This window comes from Ursus maritimus, unplaced genomic scaffold (assembly GCF_017311325.1).
Source record: "Ursus maritimus isolate PB19 unplaced genomic scaffold, ASM1731132v1 scaffold_10, whole genome shotgun sequence".
Lineage (NCBI taxonomy): Eukaryota > Metazoa > Chordata > Mammalia > Carnivora > Ursidae > Ursus > Ursus maritimus.
Window position 1 is genome coordinate 9,886,563 of NW_024423344.1, and position 8,069 is coordinate 9,894,631.

An 8,069-nucleotide genomic window follows, 5' to 3' on the forward strand; every position below is an offset into this window, starting at 1 on the left:
TAAATAAATAAAATCTTTTAAAAAATTATAGAATTTAGGTAATAATAAGAGTTCAATATTGGCTTATCAACTGTAGCAAATGTACTACGCTAATTCAAGATGCTAATAATAGGGGAAACTGAGTGGGGTAAAGGATATTCCCTTTAGTTTCCATATATTCCCTTTACTTTTCCATCTAGTCTCCTCAAATTTTTGTAAGCCTAAAACTATAGTATATATTAAAAAAACATTTACATAGCTACTGCATATTATATATAATAATTATGTAGTGTAGTTATATATAAAGCTATATATTATATATAAAATTAGACTGCACAGTTGACCCTTGAACAAAATAGGGACTGGGGCACCAAATTCCCTCTTCCCCTCACCCCACCCCACCCCCGTGCAGTTAAAAATCTGTGTATAACTTTTGGCTCCCCAAAAACTTAACTATTAATAGCCTACAATTTACTGGAAGTCTTATAGATAACATAAACAGTCAATTAACATATATTTTGTATGTTATATGTATTATATACTACAGTCCTATAATAAAGTAAGCTAGAGAAAAACATTATTAAGAAAATCATAAGGAAGAGGACATACATTTACAGCGCTGCACTGTAAAAAATCACATATATGTGGACCTACACTTTTTAGACCTGTGTTGTTGAAGGATCAACTGTATATTATCTACATTTGTATATAACAAAGTATATGTTTATACACGTATATATTTAAAGCACCTGGTATAGGTCTACATATAGAAAGTATTCATTTAATAATAGTTATTATTAAGCAGATCAAGGAATTGATTCATTTTCTAGTGTTTCAAGACTGTATCCTGGACTGGTTAAGCATGTGGGTTCCGGAGTCAGAGAACACGGCTTCAGGTCCTGGCTTTGCAACAGCTAAGCTACAGCCAGTTAGGCCAATTACTTCATTTGCTCCATGTTTTGCTCTCCTCATTTCTAAAACAAGGATTATAGTGCTGGTGATGAATGAATGACGATATTCATGGAAAGTGTTTAGCACCCTGGTTGGCACCGTAACAAATGCCCAGAGAACACATTACTATTAACTTCAACAACTAGACTGATTTGTGGGGTCATGAAAAATGCTAAATTGGAGCATTCCGTCTTCCATAATAAAGGAGTATTCTTACAACCAGGAACTTTGCAGGAAAAGGCTGTCAATAGTTGGCCCTGTAAGGACTGAGTGGTTAAACTATCACTGTCCTGGTTCTCTGGGGGTCCAGGTGGGGAGGGGAAGAACATAGTTATCACTGCATTCTTCAGAAGACCTCTAATGTTACCTGGCCAGCTCCTTCTTGCTCTTCTGGAAGCAGCACTATCCCTTTTTCCGGGAGATTCTGCTCTTGTCCCTCCTAGACTCCCCCACTCTTGCATCTTCAACAGGAACGACCATGTCACAGAACCCCATCACTGTCAGCGTAGAAATTTTGCTGGGGGTGGGAGGCCCCTGAATCCAAGCCGCTTATTCCCTGGCTACAGTGAGGACCCACAGCATGTGGGTAGATGACATGAACTGAGATCACTTAGAACTTAGAAGCCATCCCAAGTCCTTTGGGAATTGGAAAAAAGAGAAGTCTCTTTCCTCTCTGACAGCAGAGCTGGGCAGGTGTCAGCCAGGTGCCACCAGCAGCTACAGTGGCAGCTGTGTGCAATTAGCCAGGCTGAGAGAACAAAGTGGACACAGAGCAGTCCAAGGTGGGGGATGAAGCGAGTGCTAAGCGTGCCCAAGTCCCCATTCCAGTGCTCGCTGAAGCTGCCCATCTGGAAAAGAGCTGGAGAGGTACTCCTTTTTGCCAAAGCCATTTGTGTTAGGTCTCTGTCACTTAAATCCAAAAGAGTCCTGATTAATACAGCTTTTCTATCCTAGGGACTTTCTCCCTGGGGCCAGATGAGAAGAATTATAAATACCTTGACAAAACATTGCCCTTCCAGGAGAGACAGTGACACGCCTGGCATCCATTAGCATTGACAAGTACAGCCCTTGGGTTTAGATAATTTGACTATTGGTTAGCTGATAGAGAATGAAGTCAGATCTCTGCCCGATTCTCAGGAGACCTTTGAAGCCAGCTGTATGCATGACTGCATTATGGTAGCAAGTGCTTTTTCTTTACCATATAGACAGTGTGCCTACCCTTGAGCAGAAGGGTCTTTCTTACAATGTACAGCTTTGTAAGAATATACAGCTATAAGAAAATGTGAGAGGTGCCCACAAAGATTCATGTCCGTGGATATTTATCACAGGGTGATTTATAATAGCAAAAGAAGAAAGTTCATAGATGTCCAAATATAAAGAGTTGGTTAAACACATTCAGATCCATTCATAAAATGGAATAGAATATTAAACTGCCATTAAATATCATGTTTTCCAATAATATTTAATGCTGTGGGAACTACTCAGATTGTAAGAATGGAATCATTCTACAAAATTTTATATACACACACATACAATTATATACACATATATAAGGGTATATTCTATACACACATATTGTACATAATCAAGATGGAAACATAAAAATGTTGTCCCATGGAACATAAGAAGTAGGAAGATCGGTAGAAGGAAGGGAAGAAGGAAGGGGGGGTAAACAGAAGGGGGAATGAACCATGAGAGACTATGGACCCTGGGAAACAAACTGAGGGCTTCAGAGGGGAGGGGGAGGGCTTCTGGGATAGGCCAGGGATGGGTATCAAGGAGGGCACGTATTGCATGGTGCACTGGGTGTTATATGCAACTAATGAATCATGGAACTTTACATCAGAAACTTGGGATGTACTGTATGGTGACTAACATAACATAATAAAAAATTATTATAAAAAAATAAAATAAAATAAATAAATACCACAAAAAATGTTGTCCCTAGAATGAGTTTTAGTTGTTTTGTATACCTACTTACCTCAATATTTTACATTGAAAGTTTACAACTGAAAAGATGTTATTAAAAACCAAGATTGTAGCCAAAACATAAGATAAAATTCTGCCTCCAGCCCCATCCTCCCCCCAAAATCTATATGGTCAAAGAACACCCACTCCTTCATCCTCAACTCTCACTGGCCTTTGTGGTTTGTCAAGAAACCAGCTCAGGCCTGCCATTCAACTACTGACAAGCTTTTCAGGCATTTAGCGCCAGGTAACCAGGGACCCAGAGCATGAGGTCTGAAAAGTTGAGGATGCCCTATCTTCTCCATACATATTCAAATTTAAAATATTAAAATAAAGGAGCACCTGGGTGGCTAAGTCAGGTATGCGGCTGACTCTTGATTTTGGCTCGGGTTGTGATCTCAAGGTTGTGAGATTAAGCTCCACATGGGACTCTGCTCTCAGTGTGTGCAGTCTGCTTAAGACTGTCTCCCTCTGCCCCTCCCCCTCCCCTCTATCCACCATCCCCCTCATTCCCTCAGCTCACATGCCTGCTCTCTCTCTAATATATACATATATAACACACACACATATATATTAATATAAGTATGAAGAAGTCTAACCATTTCCATTTTTTTCCCTGCTGCCCTGATTCCCCTCAATGTTTTTCTTTTTTTAAAATTACATTTTTCAAACGAAAACCTTTTGGAGCCCCTGTTTAACTAGAGCCCTGGGCTTGGGCTTGCTTTGCCAGGCCAGCCCTCCAGTACTGACGGTAAGTAAGCTCTAACCTGAGCCCTGGCAGGAGTCACCACTGAGAGAGGAATCTTCCTCACTCACCTTCCCAGTTCAAATTGGCTTCAAATGTGAAGACCAATGGGACATATTCCCTGCTGGATTTCCATAGTGTTTGGAAGTTTTTTGTGCTCTATGAAAAAGTTTTTAGCTATTTTCACATAATTTTTGCTGTGTTCTTCAACATACAGATGCTATCTATATTCATTGACATAAAAATTTAGGAAACACATGAGAACATTCTGGATTATATAGTGTGTTACAGACCGAATTATGTCCCCCAAAATTCTAAAGTTGAAGCGCTAACCCCCAGAACCTCATACTGTAGCCATATTTGGAGATAGGGTCTTTAGAAAGGGGATTAAATTAAATGAGGCCCTAGGGGCGCCTGGGTGGCGCAGTCATTAAGCGACTGCTTTCGGCTCAGGGCGTGATCCCAGCGTTCTGGGATCGAGCCCCACCATCAGGCTCCTCTGCTGGGAGCCTGCTTCTTCCTCTCCCACTCCCCCTGCTTGTGTTCCCTCTTTCGCTGGCTGTCTCTGTCTGTCAAATAAATAAATAAAATCTTTAAAAAATAAAAAATTAAAAAAAAATAAAAAAAAATAAATGAGGCCCCAATCCAACATGATTGACATCTTTACAAGAAAAGGAGATTAGGGCATACAGAAAGACTCCAGGGATGTGTGAGGCCAAAGGAGGGGCCACGTGAGGACCCAGTGAGAAAATGGCCATCAACAAGCTTCAAAAGAAACTAAACTTGGACCTCAGTCATGTGTCAGCCCAAGATGGCGGCACTCAGTCCAGTTGAGCAAAGGTTGGAGTGGGCCCCAGCCTGGCGGAGGGAGACTGCTAGAGGCACGAAATGTATGAGGAGACAAGAAGGCTCTAGATGGAAAATCATGAACCAGATGATACTGTCAAGGAAAACTTAATTTTCAATATCATAACCAGAAAAATTAACCAGCTTCCAGAAACAGAAAGAATATACTTGATCATGGATCGACATATATTGGACTTAATGCTGCTTTCTGTGGTCAAACAGCGAACAGTCTCTTTCGACTCATCTTCAATGGGACACAGGCCCGTATGGCTCGTCACAGCTGCTGGCTTACCAATGGCAGTGATCCCAGTTTTGACTGCGCATGCACCCTACAAGGTTTGGTTAAGTTTACCTTTGAATACAGGTGATTGGAATTGTGAAATCTGTACCAAACACAGGGTGGATTAGTTGGTCTTGTTTTTGGGGGTCTGCACCCTGTTTTCTCGGCTCTACCCTGTGAATGGTGACCTCGCAGCTAGGTATGAGTCACCCTGCTAGCAGAGAAAGGAAACATCTTAACCTACCGGGTTAGAATTTCTAAGCCTGTCTTTAGAAAGATGTTATTTCCCATTTTGCTGCAGACTGTGTTTGCAGCATACCTCGGATCTAGACAATGTAAATGAATTATAAAGGCTCTTGAGTTACCTGAACCTGGCCTGGAAATTCAGGGACTGTTAAACAAATGTGTACACAAAAATAAAATTCTAATATGTGGGGGAGGGGAAGAACCTAAGCCTGCTGGCACCTTGATCTTAGACTCCCAGCCTCCAGAACTGTGAGAAAATAAATCTCTTCTGTTTAAGCCCCTCCCAGTCTGTCGTATTTTATTATGGCAGCCCTAGCAAATTAATGTATGGTGGAAATCGTATTTTCAAACGACTGTCAGAGCTGCAAATGTCATGACCCAAGTACCACCAATGCAAACCTTAGGCTGTACAGAAGGCGGGGGGAGGCAGCTTGCTGGTCACCGGACCTAGTAGAAGCAGAGCCACGGCCTCGGGCTGGCAGTGCAGGGCTCTTCCACACCTAAGACCAGTGTCTCCATTTGCTTATCGATCAATTTGTGGCTGTAAGGTGTTTCCCACAGTTGCTCTCTCGCACTTGGCTCCTGCGCCCAGTGCGGATGACAGAAAACTTTCAAGATTCTCCACACCCTCCTTGTTTACAGCATTTGCAGTCTCATAGGTGTGCTGCCCCCACAAGCAGCCCACTTGCTCTCACCTGAGGTGAGCACTGTGCTCTGAGCCCGGGAAAGCTGTCACTTCCCGCTGCGAGCGGAGTGGCAGACTGGGGAAAACCGGACTTTGGCATCAGATAGGCATGGGCGTGACCCTGGACTCCATTGCTTATCAGCTTGTGACTTTGATCAAGTTATTTAACTTCTTACAGTCTCCTTAAGAGAGGGCAACACTATCTACCCTTGGCTAATTGTTGAGAGGATTAAATGAGATAATGTGGGAAAGTGAGGGGGATTGTCAACAAACACTAGCTCCCTCCTACTCCGTGTTCTTTCTTCTATCCTCCTCCTACTTCTTCTTCTCCCCTTCTGACTGGAAGAAGAGCAATCAAAGAAAAGGTCATGGACCCTGATACCCAGACTTCTGGCTCTCTTCCACTGCCCTTTCCACCCATCTCATTCACCCAGGGAAGGTCTGCCTATAGACCTCCGGGTCCTTAGGGTTCTGTGCAGCACCCGGAGGTAGCTCACCAGATGATCACCTTTTGGGAGGCTTAGCTCATTTCCACAGGAATTTGATCTGGCAGAATCCATCTCTCCCTCTGGATTTCTAGAAAGGCATGCCCCTTGGGTGATATACCAGCTTCAGCCAAGCCTAGCACAGTGGTTCTTGCGCTCTGAAAATGTTCATTGCTCATAAAGTTTTCTTGCCACATTAAGAAAAAAAGAAGGATGAGACCTCAGCTCACCCAAACACCCCAGAAGTTTCTACTCGGCAAAGCAAAAGTAGAACTTTTATGCAAAGACATTTTGGGCTTCTCAACAACATGTCTATATCCCTAGCCCTCCTATTCCTGCTTTGAGCTACGCTCACCTCACAATCTTGGAATTAGGTGTCTGTGTTTGCCTCTTATACTGAACATTCCTCCTGTAACAGTGGGCTATGAAGGCCACAAGCCCAACGCAGTGGCTGAGAACACAGGTGGTAGAGACAGAGTAACTTGTGGGACTTTCAGTAGCTAATTGACCTCTTCAGGGCTTTGATTCCTCATCTAAAAAAACAGGAACGCTAATGAGCTAATGAGCTGCTGTAAGAGTTGAGAGAAAGCCTGAAAGGCCCCTATGCAGTGCCTGGCACATAACAATAATGACTCCATAAAGGCTACCCATCATTATTATTACTAGCATCAATATTTTTCATCCAACGTGTGCTTCACATAAAAGGAAATAGCAGCAGAATACCTGCATTAGTGCCTCATTGTTTTCTTCTCTGACTACTAAGAGGCTTGGTGGAGAAAAAAGCCCCAGGGGCTTAGTATTTATGAGGGGCTTTTCGATCTGAACCAACGGCACACCCCCAAGGTGACAAGCTGAAAGCAGCAAGACTGTCTGCAAAGGCTGGTCATAACGCAGAGCTGGGGCAGCTGTTGCGCAGCTGAGGATCTCACCGAGAGCAGGGTTTCCCACTCTCTCCACTGGTGACATTTGGGGCCAGAGAATTCTTTGTTGCCTTGTGTATTGTACGAAAGTCAGCAGGATCCCAGGCCCACTAGGTGACGGTTGCACCCTCCCACAACCAAAAATGTTTCTAGGCATTGCCAAAAGACCTCTGGAAGGCAAAATCTCCCCCCTTTAAGACCCATGGGCATAGGGGGGCATCCGATTGTCTTGTATTGGGTATTGAATTCTGTCTCTTTGGTGAAAAGAGAATACGTGATCACAGCGGGTGGGGCCAAGATACAGCGGGCTAGCCCCAGTTCAACGGAACCCCTGTTGATAGTCGGACACCTGTTCTGATTGATTGGTGCCTGTGCCATGCTGGTTGGTAAATATGCTTAATATAATTCCTGCTTCATGGTGAACCTGAGGTTGAGGTTTCTCTAAAGGGGCCAAGGTGAAAGCAGATCTTAGCTGTTCATGTACTGAAGATGAAGTTCATTCAAAGAGTATCATGGGGGCTAAAAGTCATCAGATGATTGTCATTCTACCTTAAAGGCTTCCAGCAATACCTCAATATGGTCTTTTCACTCACTGTTAACCTTCTTCCTCATCTTTCCCAACCACAGTACAGAATGGTATTTCACACTGCTTGTCCTTAATGATGAAAACAAGCTACTTACCTGGTTCTGGAGTTTTGGACAACAGGTGTTAAGAGCTGATTGTCCTCCAAATGTCTCTGTAAATAGAAATATACCACTTCTGATGTTGTATCCTTAGGCTCTAGAGTGATGCATGCATACTGTATTTCTCCACAGGATGGTTTCGGACTTTGGGTCTCAAAGTGCTTGCAGCGGAGATGGTGACCTACCTATTATAAAATGAAAGACATCCAGAAATGTTGCCACCAGTTTTGAACAGTTCTCCAATATGGGGCAAAGGAGGTGGGGAAACAACCAGGGAATG

General features: G+C 43.2%; 1 pseudogene; it reads left to right on the forward strand.

Moving 5' to 3' along the window:
• The first annotated feature begins 4,270 nt into the window (after positions 1–4,270).
• LOC103664326 lies at positions 4,271–6,377 on the forward strand (annotated as a pseudogene).
• The last annotated feature ends 1,692 nt before the right edge of the window (positions 6,378–8,069 follow it).